Below are 19586 nucleotides of genomic sequence, written 5' to 3' on the forward strand. Positions count from 1 at the left end.
GGCGCCCTCTCCTGGAGGAATAGTTTGCTTGCTCTTGGACATTCTAAAAGAGAGGTCATGATAGACATTGAGCTTCTGAGCTCAATTGGGGACAGTCATGGGTGATGAATGTTTGCAACCTACTGCGAAGCCTCATACCGCAATATAAGGAACGTCAAATACTAAGAAAGGGCGGCCTATGAAAGAATTACTACTTTCAATAAGTACACTTAAACGGCTAATTGGGAATAGAAAAACTGTAAAAAGCCCTCTGAGAAAGCCCCCCTCTAACCTTTGATAGTAAGCTTTTCTGTAGTCTGCCTGTTGATGTATTTTCCGTTTGAACTGTGCACAACATGAAGAGACGGAACACTGGCGGCTTGTCACAATGCCCCCCGATGACATCACAATAGCGCTGCTGCCTAGAAAACAAGCTGCGCAGAAGAAGTTGTTCTTTGGGTGGGAGGGTGGGCTAGTGGAAGGAGGGGGCAATCTCTTTTTTTCCCGGGTGGTAGGGGGATGACAGGAGAAGGGAAGCGGGTGGTGAGAAAGGTACAGAGGGCAGGGTTTGGGGGCTGGGAAGGAAAGGGAAAAGATTAGGGTTTGGGGATGATGAAAGGGCTTTCTACGGGTAAGGATGGCAAAGGGTGGCAGTGACGGAAAGTCAGGCAACCTGTCCTGTCCGTCTTTTTGTATCGTGAATTGGAAAGACTGCAAGGGGGAGGGGAGTTGCTTGCGCCCTAAAGGAGGAGTTATTCAGATTCATTGCAGTGGGCGGCGGCTGCAAAACGCACCATTCTTCTTGTTTTGGCTCTGCAAAGCAGCCTTTTCAAGGGTTGGCTTGGGTGACAAAATGTCTTGTGTAGGCGTGGGTTTGTCTCCCTCTCGCTCTCTCTCCCTAAGATGTGTCCGGCATAGGCCAGGGTGCCACTCGAGGCCCAAACCAATTCTGGTTATCGCTTCTCGGCCTTTTGGCTAAGATCAAGTGTAGTATCTGTTCTTATCAGTTTAATATCTGATACGTCCCCTATCTGGGGACCATATATTAAATGGATTTTTAGAACAGGGAGATGGAAAAAGAGCTTGCTCTGTCCACTCCACGCATTGACCTGGTATTGCAGTACCTCCAGGAACGGTGCACCCCTTCTTAACCCAGTTTCCAAAAGCAGAACTCAATTCACCTGATTCATATTAGCCCGATTTAATGAATTGGAAGAAAGCATACGTCTTCATATGCACCTCAATTTGGCCCATTCACTTTTCACACTTCCTCCTTTTGTTTTTTATCTTTCACACTTTTGACTTTCTTTATTCATCCAAATAGCAAACTCATCACCACTCAACCTGACCAACTCGGCTATGTCCCCGTGCTGCAGTTCTCTGTCTTATCTAGATCATTTGCAATTGAATGGAATAGATCCCTTTTGGACAAAGTGGATTCACCTGCTGCTGCAGTGACCACAGGTGTGATAACATCTAGAATTGGCATCTGGTGCGATCTCTCCGCTTCCACTCCAAAGAAAGTTACCTGTTTATTCCTATCATGCATTGGTTTTTGGGGTTTTCTTTGAGTAATGATGATCTCTTTAGTAGTCTGTTGGCGCCCTCTCCTGGAGGAATAGTTTGCTTGCTCTTGGACATTCTAAAAGAGAGGTCATGATAGACATTGAGCTTCTGAGCTCAATTGGGGACAGTCATGGGTGATGAATGTTTGCAACCTACTGCGAAGCCTCATACCGCAATATAAGGAACGTCAAATACTAAGAAAGGGCGGCCTATGAAAGAATTACTACTTTCAATAAGTACACTTAAACGGCTAATTGGGAATAGAAAAACTGTAAAAAGCCCTCTGAGAAAGCCCCCCTCTAACCTTTGATAGTAAGCTTTTCTGTAGTCTGCCTGTTGATGTATTTTCCGTTTGAACTGTGCACAACATGAAGAGACGGAACACTGGCGGCTTGTCACAATGCCCCCCGATGACATCACAATAGCGCTGCTGCCTAGAAAACAAGCTGCGCAGAAGAAGTTGTTCTTTGGGTGGGAGGGTGGGCTAGTGGAAGGAGGGGGCAATCTCTTTTTTTCCCGGGTGGTAGGGGGATGACAGGAGAAGGGAAGCGGGTGGTGAGAAAGGTACAGAGGGCAGGGTTTGGGGGCTGGGAAGGAAAGGGAAAAGATTAGGGTTTGGGGATGATGAAAGGGCTTTCTACGGGTAAGGATGGCAAAGGGTGGCAGTGACGGAAAGTCAGGCAACCTGTCCTGTCCGTCTTTTTGTATCGTGAATTGGAAAGACTGCAAGGGGGAGGGGAGTTGCTTGCGCCCTAAAGGAGGAGTTATTCAGATTCATTGCAGTGGGCGGCGGCTGCAAAACGCACCATTCTTCTTGTTTTGGCTCTGCAAAGCAGCCTTTTCAAGGGTTGGCTTGGGTGACAAAATGTCTTGTGTAGGCGTGGGTTTGTCTCCCTCTCGCTCTCTCTCCCTAAGATGTGTCCGGCATAGGCCAGGGTGCCACTCGAGGCCCAAACCAATTCTGGTTATCGCTTCTCGGCCTTTTGGCTAAGATCAAGTGTAGTATCTGTTCTTATCAGTTTAATATCTGATACGTCCCCTATCTGGGGACCATATATTAAATGGATTTTTAGAACAGGGAGATGGAAAAAGAGCTTGCTCTGTCCACTCCACGCATTGACCTGGTATTGCAGTACCTCCAGGAACGGTGCACCCCTTCTTAACCCAGTTTCCAAAAGCAGAACTCAATTCACCTGATTCATATTAGCCCGATTTAATGAATTGGAAGAAAGCATACGTCTTCATATGCACCTCAATTTGGCCCATTCACTTTTCACACTTCCTCCTTTTGTTTTTTATCTTTCACACTTTTGACTTTCTTTATTCATCCAAATAGCAAACTCATCACCACTCAACCTGACCAACTCGGCTATGTCCCCGTGCTGCAGTTCTCTGTCTTATCTAGATCATTTGCAATTGAATGGAATAGATCCCTTTTGGACAAAGTGGATTCACCTGCTGCTGCAGTGACCACAGGTGTGATAACATCTAGAATTGGCATCTGGTGCGATCTCTCCGCTTCCACTCCAAAGAAAGTTACCTGTTTATTCCTATCATGCATTGGTTTTTGGGGTTTTCTTTGAGTAATGATGATCTCTTTAGTAGTCTGTTGGCGCCCTCTCCTGGAGGAATAGTTTGCTTGCTCTTGGACATTCTAAAAGAGAGGTCATGATAGACATTGAGCTTCTGAGCTCAATTGGGGACAGTCATGGGTGATGAATGTTTGCAACCTACTGCGAAGCCTCATACCGCAATATAAGGAACGTCAAATACTAAGAAAGGGCGGCCTATGAAAGAATTACTACTTTCAATAAGTACACTTAAACGGCTAATTGGGAATAGAAAAACTGTAAAAAGCCCTCTGAGAAAGCCCCCCTCTAACCTTTGATAGTAAGCTTTTCTGTAGTCTGCCTGTTGATGTATTTTCCGTTTGAACTGTGCACAACATGAAGAGACGGAACACTGGCGGCTTGTCACAATGCCCCCCGATGACATCACAATAGCGCTGCTGCCTAGAAAACAAGCTGCGCAGAAGAAGTTGTTCTTTGGGTGGGAGGGTGGGCTAGTGGAAGGAGGGGGCAATCTCTTTTTTTCCCGGGTGGTAGGGGGATGACAGGAGAAGGGAAGCGGGTGGTGAGAAAGGTACAGAGGGCAGGGTTTGGGGGCTGGGAAGGAAAGGGAAAAGATTAGGGTTTGGGGATGATGAAAGGGCTTTCTACGGGTAAGGATGGCAAAGGGTGGCAGTGACGGAAAGTCAGGCAACCTGTCCTGTCCGTCTTTTTGTATCGTGAATTGGAAAGACTGCAAGGGGGAGGGGAGTTGCTTGCGCCCTAAAGGAGGAGTTATTCAGATTCATTGCAGTGGGCGGCGGCTGCAAAACGCACCATTCTTCTTGTTTTGGCTCTGCAAAGCAGCCTTTTCAAGGGTTGGCTTGGGTGACAAAATGTCTTGTGTAGGCGTGGGTTTGTCTCCCTCTCGCTCTCTCTCCCTAAGATGTGTCCGGCATAGGCCAGGGTGCCACTCGAGGCCCAAACCAATTCTGGTTATCGCTTCTCGGCCTTTTGGCTAAGATCAAGTGTAGTATCTGTTCTTATCAGTTTAATATCTGATACGTCCCCTATCTGGGGACCATATATTAAATGGATTTTTAGAACAGGGAGATGGAAAAAGAGCTTGCTCTGTCCACTCCACGCATTGACCTGGTATTGCAGTACCTCCAGGAACGGTGCACCCCTTCTTAACCCAGTTTCCAAAAGCAGAACTCAATTCACCTGATTCATATTAGCCCGATTTAATGAATTGGAAGAAAGCATACGTCTTCATATGCACCTCAATTTGGCCCATTCACTTTTCACACTTCCTCCTTTTGTTTTTTATCTTTCACACTTTTGACTTTCTTTATTCATCCAAATAGCAAACTCATCACCACTCAACCTGACCAACTCGGCTATGTCCCCGTGCTGCAGTTCTCTGTCTTATCTAGATCATTTGCAATTGAATGGAATAGATCCCTTTTGGACAAAGTGGATTCACCTGCTGCTGCAGTGACCACAGGTGTGATAACATCTAGAATTGGCATCTGGTGCGATCTCTCCGCTTCCACTCCAAAGAAAGTTACCTGTTTATTCCTATCATGCATTGGTTTTTGGGGTTTTCTTTGAGTAATGATGATCTCTTTAGTAGTCTGTTGGCGCCCTCTCCTGGAGGAATAGTTTGCTTGCTCTTGGACATTCTAAAAGAGAGGTCATGATAGACATTGAGCTTCTGAGCTCAATTGGGGACAGTCATGGGTGATGAATGTTTGCAACCTACTGCGAAGCCTCATACCGCAATATAAGGAACGTCAAATACTAAGAAAGGGCGGCCTATGAAAGAATTACTACTTTCAATAAGTACACTTAAACGGCTAATTGGGAATAGAAAAACTGTAAAAAGCCCTCTGAGAAAGCCCCCCTCTAACCTTTGATAGTAAGCTTTTCTGTAGTCTGCCTGTTGATGTATTTTCCGTTTGAACTGTGCACAACATGAAGAGACGGAACACTGGCGGCTTGTCACAATGCCCCCCGATGACATCACAATAGCGCTGCTGCCTAGAAAACAAGCTGCGCAGAAGAAGTTGTTCTTTGGGTGGGAGGGTGGGCTAGTGGAAGGAGGGGGCAATCTCTTTTTTTCCCGGGTGGTAGGGGGATGACAGGAGAAGGGAAGCGGGTGGTGAGAAAGGTACAGAGGGCAGGGTTTGGGGGCTGGGAAGGAAAGGGAAAAGATTAGGGTTTGGGGATGATGAAAGGGCTTTCTACGGGTAAGGATGGCAAAGGGTGGCAGTGACGGAAAGTCAGGCAACCTGTCCTGTCCGTCTTTTTGTATCGTGAATTGGAAAGACTGCAAGGGGGAGGGGAGTTGCTTGCGCCCTAAAGGAGGAGTTATTCAGATTCATTGCAGTGGGCGGCGGCTGCAAAACGCACCATTCTTCTTGTTTTGGCTCTGCAAAGCAGCCTTTTCAAGGGTTGGCTTGGGTGACAAAATGTCTTGTGTAGGCGTGGGTTTGTCTCCCTCTCGCTCTCTCTCCCTAAGATGTGTCCGGCATAGGCCAGGGTGCCACTCGAGGCCCAAACCAATTCTGGTTATCGCTTCTCGGCCTTTTGGCTAAGATCAAGTGTAGTATCTGTTCTTATCAGTTTAATATCTGATACGTCCCCTATCTGGGGACCATATATTAAATGGATTTTTAGAACAGGGAGATGGAAAAAGAGCTTGCTCTGTCCACTCCACGCATTGACCTGGTATTGCAGTACCTCCAGGAACGGTGCACCCCTTCTTAACCCAGTTTCCAAAAGCAGAACTCAATTCACCTGATTCATATTAGCCCGATTTAATGAATTGGAAGAAAGCATACGTCTTCATATGCACCTCAATTTGGCCCATTCACTTTTCACACTTCCTCCTTTTGTTTTTTATCTTTCACACTTTTGACTTTCTTTATTCATCCAAATAGCAAACTCATCACCACTCAACCTGACCAACTCGGCTATGTCCCCGTGCTGCAGTTCTCTGTCTTATCTAGATCATTTGCAATTGAATGGAATAGATCCCTTTTGGACAAAGTGGATTCACCTGCTGCTGCAGTGACCACAGGTGTGATAACATCTAGAATTGGCATCTGGTGCGATCTCTCCGCTTCCACTCCAAAGAAAGTTACCTGTTTATTCCTATCATGCATTGGTTTTTGGGGTTTTCTTTGAGTAATGATGATCTCTTTAGTAGTCTGTTGGCGCCCTCTCCTGGAGGAATAGTTTGCTTGCTCTTGGACATTCTAAAAGAGAGGTCATGATAGACATTGAGCTTCTGAGCTCAATTGGGGACAGTCATGGGTGATGAATGTTTGCAACCTACTGCGAAGCCTCATACCGCAATATAAGGAACGTCAAATACTAAGAAAGGGCGGCCTATGAAAGAATTACTACTTTCAATAAGTACACTTAAACGGCTAATTGGGAATAGAAAAACTGTAAAAAGCCCTCTGAGAAAGCCCCCCTCTAACCTTTGATAGTAAGCTTTTCTGTAGTCTGCCTGTTGATGTATTTTCCGTTTGAACTGTGCACAACATGAAGAGACGGAACACTGGCGGCTTGTCACAATGCCCCCCGATGACATCACAATAGCGCTGCTGCCTAGAAAACAAGCTGCGCAGAAGAAGTTGTTCTTTGGGTGGGAGGGTGGGCTAGTGGAAGGAGGGGGCAATCTCTTTTTTTCCCGGGTGGTAGGGGGATGACAGGAGAAGGGAAGCGGGTGGTGAGAAAGGTACAGAGGGCAGGGTTTGGGGGCTGGGAAGGAAAGGGAAAAGATTAGGGTTTGGGGATGATGAAAGGGCTTTCTACGGGTAAGGATGGCAAAGGGTGGCAGTGACGGAAAGTCAGGCAACCTGTCCTGTCCGTCTTTTTGTATCGTGAATTGGAAAGACTGCAAGGGGGAGGGGAGTTGCTTGCGCCCTAAAGGAGGAGTTATTCAGATTCATTGCAGTGGGCGGCGGCTGCAAAACGCACCATTCTTCTTGTTTTGGCTCTGCAAAGCAGCCTTTTCAAGGGTTGGCTTGGGTGACAAAATGTCTTGTGTAGGCGTGGGTTTGTCTCCCTCTCGCTCTCTCTCCCTAAGATGTGTCCGGCATAGGCCAGGGTGCCACTCGAGGCCCAAACCAATTCTGGTTATCGCTTCTCGGCCTTTTGGCTAAGATCAAGTGTAGTATCTGTTCTTATCAGTTTAATATCTGATACGTCCCCTATCTGGGGACCATATATTAAATGGATTTTTAGAACAGGGAGATGGAAAAAGAGCTTGCTCTGTCCACTCCACGCATTGACCTGGTATTGCAGTACCTCCAGGAACGGTGCACCCCTTCTTAACCCAGTTTCCAAAAGCAGAACTCAATTCACCTGATTCATATTAGCCCGATTTAATGAATTGGAAGAAAGCATACGTCTTCATATGCACCTCAATTTGGCCCATTCACTTTTCACACTTCCTCCTTTTGTTTTTTATCTTTCACACTTTTGACTTTCTTTATTCATCCAAATAGCAAACTCATCACCACTCAACCTGACCAACTCGGCTATGTCCCCGTGCTGCAGTTCTCTGTCTTATCTAGATCATTTGCAATTGAATGGAATAGATCCCTTTTGGACAAAGTGGATTCACCTGCTGCTGCAGTGACCACAGGTGTGATAACATCTAGAATTGGCATCTGGTGCGATCTCTCCGCTTCCACTCCAAAGAAAGTTACCTGTTTATTCCTATCATGCATTGGTTTTTGGGGTTTTCTTTGAGTAATGATGATCTCTTTAGTAGTCTGTTGGCGCCCTCTCCTGGAGGAATAGTTTGCTTGCTCTTGGACATTCTAAAAGAGAGGTCATGATAGACATTGAGCTTCTGAGCTCAATTGGGGACAGTCATGGGTGATGAATGTTTGCAACCTACTGCGAAGCCTCATACCGCAATATAAGGAACGTCAAATACTAAGAAAGGGCGGCCTATGAAAGAATTACTACTTTCAATAAGTACACTTAAACGGCTAATTGGGAATAGAAAAACTGTAAAAAGCCCTCTGAGAAAGCCCCCCTCTAACCTTTGATAGTAAGCTTTTCTGTAGTCTGCCTGTTGATGTATTTTCCGTTTGAACTGTGCACAACATGAAGAGACGGAACACTGGCGGCTTGTCACAATGCCCCCCGATGACATCACAATAGCGCTGCTGCCTAGAAAACAAGCTGCGCAGAAGAAGTTGTTCTTTGGGTGGGAGGGTGGGCTAGTGGAAGGAGGGGGCAATCTCTTTTTTTCCCGGGTGGTAGGGGGATGACAGGAGAAGGGAAGCGGGTGGTGAGAAAGGTACAGAGGGCAGGGTTTGGGGGCTGGGAAGGAAAGGGAAAAGATTAGGGTTTGGGGATGATGAAAGGGCTTTCTACGGGTAAGGATGGCAAAGGGTGGCAGTGACGGAAAGTCAGGCAACCTGTCCTGTCCGTCTTTTTGTATCGTGAATTGGAAAGACTGCAAGGGGGAGGGGAGTTGCTTGCGCCCTAAAGGAGGAGTTATTCAGATTCATTGCAGTGGGCGGCGGCTGCAAAACGCACCATTCTTCTTGTTTTGGCTCTGCAAAGCAGCCTTTTCAAGGGTTGGCTTGGGTGACAAAATGTCTTGTGTAGGCGTGGGTTTGTCTCCCTCTCGCTCTCTCTCCCTAAGATGTGTCCGGCATAGGCCAGGGTGCCACTCGAGGCCCAAACCAATTCTGGTTATCGCTTCTCGGCCTTTTGGCTAAGATCAAGTGTAGTATCTGTTCTTATCAGTTTAATATCTGATACGTCCCCTATCTGGGGACCATATATTAAATGGATTTTTAGAACAGGGAGATGGAAAAAGAGCTTGCTCTGTCCACTCCACGCATTGACCTGGTATTGCAGTACCTCCAGGAACGGTGCACCCCTTCTTAACCCAGTTTCCAAAAGCAGAACTCAATTCACCTGATTCATATTAGCCCGATTTAATGAATTGGAAGAAAGCATACGTCTTCATATGCACCTCAATTTGGCCCATTCACTTTTCACACTTCCTCCTTTTGTTTTTTATCTTTCACACTTTTGACTTTCTTTATTCATCCAAATAGCAAACTCATCACCACTCAACCTGACCAACTCGGCTATGTCCCCGTGCTGCAGTTCTCTGTCTTATCTAGATCATTTGCAATTGAATGGAATAGATCCCTTTTGGACAAAGTGGATTCACCTGCTGCTGCAGTGACCACAGGTGTGATAACATCTAGAATTGGCATCTGGTGCGATCTCTCCGCTTCCACTCCAAAGAAAGTTACCTGTTTATTCCTATCATGCATTGGTTTTTGGGGTTTTCTTTGAGTAATGATGATCTCTTTAGTAGTCTGTTGGCGCCCTCTCCTGGAGGAATAGTTTGCTTGCTCTTGGACATTCTAAAAGAGAGGTCATGATAGACATTGAGCTTCTGAGCTCAATTGGGGACAGTCATGGGTGATGAATGTTTGCAACCTACTGCGAAGCCTCATACCGCAATATAAGGAACGTCAAATACTAAGAAAGGGCGGCCTATGAAAGAATTACTACTTTCAATAAGTACACTTAAACGGCTAATTGGGAATAGAAAAACTGTAAAAAGCCCTCTGAGAAAGCCCCCCTCTAACCTTTGATAGTAAGCTTTTCTGTAGTCTGCCTGTTGATGTATTTTCCGTTTGAACTGTGCACAACATGAAGAGACGGAACACTGGCGGCTTGTCACAATGCCCCCCGATGACATCACAATAGCGCTGCTGCCTAGAAAACAAGCTGCGCAGAAGAAGTTGTTCTTTGGGTGGGAGGGTGGGCTAGTGGAAGGAGGGGGCAATCTCTTTTTTTCCCGGGTGGTAGGGGGATGACAGGAGAAGGGAAGCGGGTGGTGAGAAAGGTACAGAGGGCAGGGTTTGGGGGCTGGGAAGGAAAGGGAAAAGATTAGGGTTTGGGGATGATGAAAGGGCTTTCTACGGGTAAGGATGGCAAAGGGTGGCAGTGACGGAAAGTCAGGCAACCTGTCCTGTCCGTCTTTTTGTATCGTGAATTGGAAAGACTGCAAGGGGGAGGGGAGTTGCTTGCGCCCTAAAGGAGGAGTTATTCAGATTCATTGCAGTGGGCGGCGGCTGCAAAACGCACCATTCTTCTTGTTTTGGCTCTGCAAAGCAGCCTTTTCAAGGGTTGGCTTGGGTGACAAAATGTCTTGTGTAGGCGTGGGTTTGTCTCCCTCTCGCTCTCTCTCCCTAAGATGTGTCCGGCATAGGCCAGGGTGCCACTCGAGGCCCAAACCAATTCTGGTTATCGCTTCTCGGCCTTTTGGCTAAGATCAAGTGTAGTATCTGTTCTTATCAGTTTAATATCTGATACGTCCCCTATCTGGGGACCATATATTAAATGGATTTTTAGAACAGGGAGATGGAAAAAGAGCTTGCTCTGTCCACTCCACGCATTGACCTGGTATTGCAGTACCTCCAGGAACGGTGCACCCCTTCTTAACCCAGTTTCCAAAAGCAGAACTCAATTCACCTGATTCATATTAGCCCGATTTAATGAATTGGAAGAAAGCATACGTCTTCATATGCACCTCAATTTGGCCCATTCACTTTTCACACTTCCTCCTTTTGTTTTTTATCTTTCACACTTTTGACTTTCTTTATTCATCCAAATAGCAAACTCATCACCACTCAACCTGACCAACTCGGCTATGTCCCCGTGCTGCAGTTCTCTGTCTTATCTAGATCATTTGCAATTGAATGGAATAGATCCCTTTTGGACAAAGTGGATTCACCTGCTGCTGCAGTGACCACAGGTGTGATAACATCTAGAATTGGCATCTGGTGCGATCTCTCCGCTTCCACTCCAAAGAAAGTTACCTGTTTATTCCTATCATGCATTGGTTTTTGGGGTTTTCTTTGAGTAATAATGATCTCTTTAGTAGTCTGTTGGCGCCCTCTCCTGGAGGAATAGTTTGCTTGCTCTTGGACATTCTAAAAGAGAGGTCATGATAGACATTGAGCTTCTGAGCTCAATTGGGGACAGTCATGGGTGATGAATGTTTGCAACCTACTGCGAAGCCTCATACCGCAATATAAGGAACGTCAAATACTAAGAAAGGGCGGCCTATGAAAGAATTACTACTTTCAATAAGTACACTTAAACGGCTAATTGGGAATAGAAAAACTGTAAAAAGCCCTCTGAGAAAGCCCCCCTCTAACCTTTGATAGTAAGCTTTTCTGTAGTCTGCCTGTTGATGTATTTTCCGTTTGAACTGTGCACAACATGAAGAGACGGAACACTGGCGGCTTGTCACAATGCCCCCCGATGACATCACAATAGCGCTGCTGCCTAGAAAACAAGCTGCGCAGAAGAAGTTGTTCTTTGGGTGGGAGGGTGGGCTAGTGGAAGGAGGGGGCAATCTCTTTTTTTCCCGGGTGGTAGGGGGATGACAGGAGAAGGGAAGCGGGTGGTGAGAAAGGTACAGAGGGCAGGGTTTGGGGGCTGGGAAGGAAAGGGAAAAGATTAGGGTTTGGGGATGATGAAAGGGCTTTCTACGGGTAAGGATGGCAAAGGGTGGCAGTGACGGAAAGTCAGGCAACCTGTCCTGTCCGTCTTTTTGTATCGTGAATTGGAAAGACTGCAAGGGGGAGGGGAGTTGCTTGCGCCCTAAAGGAGGAGTTATTCAGATTCATTGCAGTGGGCGGCGGCTGCAAAACGCACCATTCTTCTTGTTTTGGCTCTGCAAAGCAGCCTTTTCAAGGGTTGGCTTGGGTGACAAAATGTCTTGTGTAGGCGTGGGTTTGTCTCCCTCTCGCTCTCTCTCCCTAAGATGTGTCCGGCATAGGCCAGGGTGCCACTCGAGGCCCAAACCAATTCTGGTTATCGCTTCTCGGCCTTTTGGCTAAGATCAAGTGTAGTATCTGTTCTTATCAGTTTAATATCTGATACGTCCCCTATCTGGGGACCATATATTAAATGGATTTTTAGAACAGGGAGATGGAAAAAGAGCTTGCTCTGTCCACTCCACGCATTGACCTGGTATTGCAGTACCTCCAGGAACGGTGCACCCCTTCTTAACCCAGTTTCCAAAAGCAGAACTCAATTCACCTGATTCATATTAGCCCGATTTAATGAATTGGAAGAAAGCATACGTCTTCATATGCACCTCAATTTGGCCCATTCACTTTTCACACTTCCTCCTTTTGTTTTTTATCTTTCACACTTTTGACTTTCTTTATTCATCCAAATAGCAAACTCATCACCACTCAACCTGACCAACTCGGCTATGTCCCCGTGCTGCAGTTCTCTGTCTTATCTAGATCATTTGCAATTGAATGGAATAGATCCCTTTTGGACAAAGTGGATTCACCTGCTGCTGCAGTGACCACAGGTGTGATAACATCTAGAATTGGCATCTGGTGCGATCTCTCCGCTTCCACTCCAAAGAAAGTTACCTGTTTATTCCTATCATGCATTGGTTTTTGGGGTTTTCTTTGAGTAATGATGATCTCTTTAGTAGTCTGTTGGCGCCCTCTCCTGGAGGAATAGTTTGCTTGCTCTTGGACATTCTAAAAGAGAGGTCATGATAGACATTGAGCTTCTGAGCTCAATTGGGGACAGTCATGGGTGATGAATGTTTGCAACCTACTGCGAAGCCTCATACCGCAATATAAGGAACGTCAAATACTAAGAAAGGGCGGCCTATGAAAGAATTACTACTTTCAATAAGTACACTTAAACGGCTAATTGGGAATAGAAAAACTGTAAAAAGCCCTCTGAGAAAGCCCCCCTCTAACCTTTGATAGTAAGCTTTTCTGTAGTCTGCCTGTTGATGTATTTTCCGTTTGAACTGTGCACAACATGAAGAGACGGAACACTGGCGGCTTGTCACAATGCCCCCCGATGACATCACAATAGCGCTGCTGCCTAGAAAACAAGCTGCGCAGAAGAAGTTGTTCTTTGGGTGGGAGGGTGGGCTAGTGGAAGGAGGGGGCAATCTCTTTTTTTCCCGGGTGGTAGGGGGATGACAGGAGAAGGGAAGCGGGTGGTGAGAAAGGTACAGAGGGCAGGGTTTGGGGGCTGGGAAGGAAAGGGAAAAGATTAGGGTTTGGGGATGATGAAAGGGCTTTCTACGGGTAAGGATGGCAAAGGGTGGCAGTGACGGAAAGTCAGGCAACCTGTCCTGTCCGTCTTTTTGTATCGTGAATTGGAAAGACTGCAAGGGGGAGGGGAGTTGCTTGCGCCCTAAAGGAGGAGTTATTCAGATTCATTGCAGTGGGCGGCGGCTGCAAAACGCACCATTCTTCTTGTTTTGGCTCTGCAAAGCAGCCTTTTCAAGGGTTGGCTTGGGTGACAAAATGTCTTGTGTAGGCGTGGGTTTGTCTCCCTCTCGCTCTCTCTCCCTAAGATGTGTCCGGCATAGGCCAGGGTGCCACTCGAGGCCCAAACCAATTCTGGTTATCGCTTCTCGGCCTTTTGGCTAAGATCAAGTGTAGTATCTGTTCTTATCAGTTTAATATCTGATACGTCCCCTATCTGGGGACCATATATTAAATGGATTTTTAGAACAGGGAGATGGAAAAAGAGCTTGCTCTGTCCACTCCACGCATTGACCTGGTATTGCAGTACCTCCAGGAACGGTGCACCCCTTCTTAACCCAGTTTCCAAAAGCAGAACTCAATTCACCTGATTCATATTAGCCCGATTTAATGAATTGGAAGAAAGCATACGTCTTCATATGCACCTCAATTTGGCCCATTCACTTTTCACACTTCCTCCTTTTGTTTTTTATCTTTCACACTTTTGACTTTCTTTATTCATCCAAATAGCAAACTCATCACCACTCAACCTGACCAACTCGGCTATGTCCCCGTGCTGCAGTTCTCTGTCTTATCTAGATCATTTGCAATTGAATGGAATAGATCCCTTTTGGACAAAGTGGATTCACCTGCTGCTGCAGTGACCACAGGTGTGATAACATCTAGAATTGGCATCTGGTGCGATCTCTCCGCTTCCACTCCAAAGAAAGTTACCTGTTTATTCCTATCATGCATTGGTTTTTGGGGTTTTCTTTGAGTAATGATGATCTCTTTAGTAGTCTGTTGGCGCCCTCTCCTGGAGGAATAGTTTGCTTGCTCTTGGACATTCTAAAAGAGAGGTCATGATAGACATTGAGCTTCTGAGCTCAATTGGGGACAGTCATGGGTGATGAATGTTTGCAACCTACTGCGAAGCCTCATACCGCAATATAAGGAACGTCAAATACTAAGAAAGGGCGGCCTATGAAAGAATTACTACTTTCAATAAGTACACTTAAACGGCTAATTGGGAATAGAAAAACTGTAAAAAGCCCTCTGAGAAAGCCCCCCTCTAACCTTTGATAGTAAGCTTTTCTGTAGTCTGCCTGTTGATGTATTTTCCGTTTGAACTGTGCACAACATGAAGAGACGGAACACTGGCGGCTTGTCACAATGCCCCCCGATGACATCACAATAGCGCTGCTGCCTAGAAAACAAGCTGCGCAGAAGAAGTTGTTCTTTGGGTGGGAGGGTGGGCTAGTGGAAGGAGGGGGCAATCTCTTTTTTTCCCGGGTGGTAGGGGGATGACAGGAGAAGGGAAGCGGGTGGTGAGAAAGGTACAGAGGGCAGGGTTTGGGGGCTGGGAAGGAAAGGGAAAAGATTAGGGTTTGGGGATGATGAAAGGGCTTTCTACGGGTAAGGATGGCAAAGGGTGGCAGTGACGGAAAGTCAGGCAACCTGTCCTGTCCGTCTTTTTGTATCGTGAATTGGAAAGACTGCAAGGGGGAGGGGAGTTGCTTGCGCCCTAAAGGAGGAGTTATTCAGATTCATTGCAGTGGGCGGCGGCTGCAAAACGCACCATTCTTCTTGTGTTTTGGCTCTGCAAAGCAGCCTTTTCAAGGGTTGGCTTGGGTGACAAAATGTCTTGTGTAGGCGTGGGTTTGTCTCCCTCTCGCTCTCTCTCCCTAAGATGTGTCCGGCATAGGCCAGGGTGCCACTCGAGGCCCAAACCAATTCTGGTTATCGCTTCTCGGCCTTTTGGCTAAGATCAAGTGTAGTATCTGTTCTTATCAGTTTAATATCTGATACGTCCCCTATCTGGGGACCATATATTAAATGGATTTTTAGAACAGGGAGATGGAAAAAGAGCTTGCTCTGTCCACTCCACGCATTGACCTGGTATTGCAGTACCTCCAGGAACGGTGCACCCCTTCTTAACCCAGTTTCCAAAAGCAGAACTCAATTCACCTGATTCATATTAGCCCGATTTAATGAATTGGAAGAAAGCATACGTCTTCATATGCACCTCAATTTGGCCCATTCACTTTTCACACTTCCTCCTTTTGTTTTTTATCTTTCACACTTTTGACTTTCTTTATTCATCCAAATAGCAAACTCATCACCACTCAACCTGACCAACTCGGCTATGTCCCCGTGCTGCAGTTCTCTGTCTTATCTAGATCATTTGCAATTGAATGGAATAGATCCCTTTTGGACAAAGTGGATTCACCTGCTGCTGCAGTGACCACAGGTGTGATAACATCTAGAATTGGCATCTGGTGCGATCTCTCCGCTTCCACTCCAAAGAAAGTTACCTGTTTATTCCTATCATGCATTGGTTTTTGGGGTTTTCTTTGAGTAATGATGATCTCTTTAGTAGTCTGTTGGCGCCCTCTCCTGGAGGAATAGTTTGCTTGCTCTTGGACATTCTAAAAGAGAGGTCATGATAGACATTGAGCTTCTGAGCTCAATTGGGGACAGTCATGGGTGATGAATGTTTGCAACCTACTGCGAAGCCTCATACCGCAATATAAGGAACGTCAAATACTAAGAAAGGGCGGCCTATGAAAGAATTACTACTTTCAATAAGTACACTTAAACGGCTAATTGGGAATAGAAAAACTGTAAAAAGCCCTCTGAGAAAGCCCCCCTCTAACCTTTGATAGTAAGCTTTTCTGTAGTCTGCCTGTTGATGTATTTTCCGTTTGAACTGTGCACAACATGAAGAGACGGAACACTGGCGGCTTGTCACAATGCCCCCCGATGACATCACAATAGCGCTGCTGCCTAGAAAACAAGCTGCGCAGAAGAAGTTGTTCTTTGGGTGGGAGGGTGGGCTAGTGGAAGGAGGGGGCAATCTCTTTTTTTCCCGGGTGGTAGGGGGATGACAGGAGAAGGGAAGCGGGTGGTGAGAAAGGTACAGAGGGCAGGGTTTGGGGGCTGGGAAGGAAAGGGAAAAGATTAGGGTTTGGGGATGATGAAAGGGCTTTCTACGGGTAAGGATGGCAAAGGGTGGCAGTGACGGAAAGTCAGGCAACCTGTCCTGTCCGTCTTTTTGTATCGTGAATTGGAAAGACTGCAAGGGGGAGGGGAGTTGCTTGCGCCCTAAAGGAGGAGTTATTCAGATTCATTGCAGTGGGCGGCGGCTGCAAAACGCACCATTCTTCTTGTTTTGGCTCTGCAAAGCAGCCTTTTCAAGGGTTGGCTTGGGTGACAAAATGTCTTGTGTAGGCGTGGGTTTGTCTCCCTCTCGCTCTCTCTCCCTAAGATGTGTCCGGCATAGGCCAGGGTGCCACTCGAGGCCCAAACCAATTCTGGTTATCGCTTCTCGGCCTTTTGGCTAAGATCAAGTGTAGTATCTGTTCTTATCAGTTTAATATCTGATACGTCCCCTATCTGGGGACCATATATTAAATGGATTTTTAGAACAGGGAGATGGAAAAAGAGCTTGCTCTGTCCACTCCACGCATTGACCTGGTATTGCAGTACCTCCAGGAACGGTGCACCCCTTCTTAACCCAGTTTCCAAAAGCAGAACTCAATTCACCTGATTCATATTAGCCCGATTTAATGAATTGGAAGAAAGCATACGTCTTCATATGCACCTCAATTTGGCCCATTCACTTTTCACACTTCCTCCTTTTGTTTTTTATCTTTCACACTTTTGACTTTCTTTATTCATCCAAATAGCAAACTCATCACCACTCAACCTGACCAACTCGGCTATGTCCCCGTGCTGCAGTTCTCTGTCTTATCTAGATCATTTGCAATTGAATGGAATAGATCCCTTTTGGACAAAGTGGATTCACCTGCTGCTGCAGTGACCACAGGTGTGATAACATCTAGAATTGGCATCTGGTGCGATCTCTCCGCTTCCACTCCAAAGAAAGTTACCTGTTTATTCCTATCATGCATTGGTTTTTGGGGTTTTCTTTGAGTAATGATGATCTCTTTAGTAGTCTGTTGGCGCCCTCTCCTGGAGGAATAGTTTGCTTGCTCTTGGACATTCTAAAAGAGAGGTCATGATAGACATTGAGCTTCTGAGCTCAATTGGGGACAGTCATGGGTGATGAATGTTTGCAACCTACTGCGAAGCCTCATACCGCAATATAAGGAACGTCAAATACTAAGAAAGGGCGGCCTATGAAAGAATTACTACTTTCAATAAGTACACTTAAACGGCTAATTGGGAATAGAAAAACTGTAAAAAGCCCTCTGAGAAAGCCCCCCTCTAACCTTTGATAGTAAGCTTTTCTGTAGTCTGCCTGTTGATGTATTTTCCGTTTGAACTGTGCACAACATGAAGAGACGGAACACTGGCGGCTTGTCACAATGCCCCCCGATGACATCACAATAGCGCTGCTGCCTAGAAAACAAGCTGCGCAGAAGAAGTTGTTCTTTGGGTGGGAGGGTGGGCTAGTGGAAGGAGGGGGCAATCTCTTTTTTTCCCGGGTGGTAGGGGGATGACAGGAGAAGGGAAGCGGGTGGTGAGAAAGGTACAGAGGGCAGGGTTTGGGGGCTGGGAAGGAAAGGGAAAAGATTAGGGTTTGGGGATGATGAAAGGGCTTTCTACGGGTAAGGATGGCAAAGGGTGGCAGTGACGGAAAGTCAGGCAACCTGTCCTGTCCGTCTTTTTGTATCGTGAATTGGAAAGACTGCAAGGGGGAGGGGAGTTGCTTGCGCCCTAAAGGAGGAGTTATTCAGATTCATTGCAGTGGGCGGCGGCTGCAAAACGCACCATTCTTCTTGTTTTGGCTCTGCAAAGCAGCCTTTTCAAGGGTTGGCTTGGGTGACAAAATGTCTTGTGTAGGCGTGGGTTTGTCTCCCTCTCGCTCTCTCTCCCTAAGATGTGTCCGGCATAGGCCAGGGTGCCACTCGAGGCCCAAACCAATTCTGGTTATCGCTTCTCGGCCTTTTGGCTAAGATCAAGTGTAGTATCTGTTCTTATCAGTTTAATATCTGATACGTCCCCTATCTGGGGACCATATATTAAATGGATTTTTAGAACAGGGAGATGGAAAAAGAGCTTGCTCTGTCCACTCCACGCATTGACCTGGTATTGCAGTACCTCCAGGAACGGTGCACCCCTTCTTAACCCAGTTTCCAAAAGCAGAACTCAATTCACCTGATTCATATTAGCCCGATTTAATGAATTGGAAGAAAGCATACGTCTTCATATGCACCTCAATTTGGCCCATTCACTTTTCACACTTCCTCCTTTTGTTTTTTATCTTTCACACTTTTGACTTTCTTTATTCATCCAAATAGCAAACTCATCACCACTCAACCTGACCAACTCGGCTATGTCCCCGTGCTGCAGTTCTCTGTCTTATCTAGATCATTTGCAATTGAATGGAATAGATCCCTTTTGGACAAAGTGGATTCACCTGCTGCTGCAGTGACCACAGGTGTGATAACATCTAGAATTGGCATCTGGTGCGATCTCTCCGCTTCCACTCCAAAGAAAGTTACCTGTTTATTCCTATCATGCATTGGTTTTTGGGGTTTTCTTTGAGTAATGATGATCTCTTTAGTAGTCTGTTGGCGCCCTCTCCTGGAGGAATAGTTTGCTTGCTCTTGGACATTCTAAAAGAGAGGTCATGATAGACATTGAGCTTCTGAGCTCAATTGGGGACAGTCATGGGTGATGAATGTTTGCAACCTACTGCGAAGCCTCATACCGCAATATAAGGAACGTCAAATACTAAGAAAGGGCGGCCTATGAAAGAATTACTACTTTCAATAAGTACACTTAAACGGCTAATTGGGAATAGAAAAACTGTAAAAAGCCCTCTGAGAAAGCCCCCCTCTAACCTTTGATAGTAAGCTTTTCTGTAGTCTGCCTGTTGATGTATTTTCCGTTTGAACTGTGCACAACATGAAGAGACGGAACACTGGCGGCTTGTCACAATGCCCCCCGATGACATCACAATAGCGCTGCTGCCTAGAAAACAAGCTGCGCAGAAGAAGTTGTTCTTTGGGTGGGAGGGTGGGCTAGTGGAAGGAGGGGGCAATCTCTTTTTTTCCCGGGTGGTAGGGGGATGACAGGAGAAGGGAAGCGGGTGGTGAGAAAGGTACAGAGGGCAGGGTTTGGGGGCTGGGAAGGAAAGGGAAAAGATTAGGGTTTGGGGATGATGAAAGGGCTTTCTACGGGTAAGGATGGCAAAGGGTGGCAGTGACGGAAAGTCAGG

General features: G+C 46.4%; 12 non-coding genes across 12 annotated transcripts; all 12 read left to right on the forward strand.

Moving 5' to 3' along the window:
- The first annotated feature begins 934 nt into the window (after positions 1–934).
- LOC142279091 (U2 spliceosomal RNA) lies at positions 935–1125 on the forward strand. Its single transcript, XR_012741821.1, has one exon. It is a non-coding gene; the product is annotated as a U2 spliceosomal RNA (small nuclear RNA).
- Positions 1126–2512: 1387 nt separating this feature from the next.
- On the forward strand, positions 2513–2703 carry LOC142279092 (U2 spliceosomal RNA). Its single transcript, XR_012741822.1, has one exon. It is a non-coding gene; the product is annotated as a U2 spliceosomal RNA (small nuclear RNA).
- Positions 2704–4090: 1387 nt separating this feature from the next.
- On the forward strand, positions 4091–4281 carry LOC142279093 (U2 spliceosomal RNA). The gene has a single exon (XR_012741823.1). It is a non-coding gene; the product is annotated as a U2 spliceosomal RNA (small nuclear RNA).
- Positions 4282–5668: 1387 nt separating this feature from the next.
- On the forward strand, positions 5669–5859 carry LOC142279094 (U2 spliceosomal RNA). The gene has a single exon (XR_012741824.1). It is a non-coding gene; the product is annotated as a U2 spliceosomal RNA (small nuclear RNA).
- Positions 5860–7246: 1387 nt separating this feature from the next.
- On the forward strand, positions 7247–7437 carry LOC142279096 (U2 spliceosomal RNA). The gene has a single exon (XR_012741826.1). It is a non-coding gene; the product is annotated as a U2 spliceosomal RNA (small nuclear RNA).
- A 1387-nt stretch (positions 7438–8824) lies between these two features.
- Positions 8825–9015, forward strand: LOC142279097 (U2 spliceosomal RNA). Its single transcript, XR_012741827.1, has one exon. It is a non-coding gene; the product is annotated as a U2 spliceosomal RNA (small nuclear RNA).
- Positions 9016–10402: 1387 nt separating this feature from the next.
- On the forward strand, positions 10403–10593 carry LOC142279098 (U2 spliceosomal RNA). Its single transcript, XR_012741828.1, has one exon. It is a non-coding gene; the product is annotated as a U2 spliceosomal RNA (small nuclear RNA).
- Positions 10594–11980: 1387 nt separating this feature from the next.
- On the forward strand, positions 11981–12171 carry LOC142279100 (U2 spliceosomal RNA). The gene has a single exon (XR_012741829.1). It is a non-coding gene; the product is annotated as a U2 spliceosomal RNA (small nuclear RNA).
- Positions 12172–13558: 1387 nt separating this feature from the next.
- LOC142279101 (U2 spliceosomal RNA) lies at positions 13559–13749 on the forward strand. Its single transcript, XR_012741830.1, has one exon. It is a non-coding gene; the product is annotated as a U2 spliceosomal RNA (small nuclear RNA).
- A 1389-nt stretch (positions 13750–15138) lies between these two features.
- LOC142279102 (U2 spliceosomal RNA) lies at positions 15139–15329 on the forward strand. The gene has a single exon (XR_012741831.1). It is a non-coding gene; the product is annotated as a U2 spliceosomal RNA (small nuclear RNA).
- Positions 15330–16716: 1387 nt separating this feature from the next.
- LOC142279103 (U2 spliceosomal RNA) lies at positions 16717–16907 on the forward strand. The gene has a single exon (XR_012741832.1). It is a non-coding gene; the product is annotated as a U2 spliceosomal RNA (small nuclear RNA).
- Positions 16908–18294: 1387 nt separating this feature from the next.
- On the forward strand, positions 18295–18485 carry LOC142279104 (U2 spliceosomal RNA). The gene has a single exon (XR_012741833.1). It is a non-coding gene; the product is annotated as a U2 spliceosomal RNA (small nuclear RNA).
- Positions 18486–19586: the final 1101 nt, after the last annotated feature.

Source organism: Anomaloglossus baeobatrachus, unplaced genomic scaffold (assembly GCF_048569485.1).
Source record: "Anomaloglossus baeobatrachus isolate aAnoBae1 unplaced genomic scaffold, aAnoBae1.hap1 Scaffold_4233, whole genome shotgun sequence".
In the NCBI taxonomy this organism is placed as follows: domain Eukaryota; kingdom Metazoa; phylum Chordata; class Amphibia; order Anura; family Aromobatidae; genus Anomaloglossus; species Anomaloglossus baeobatrachus.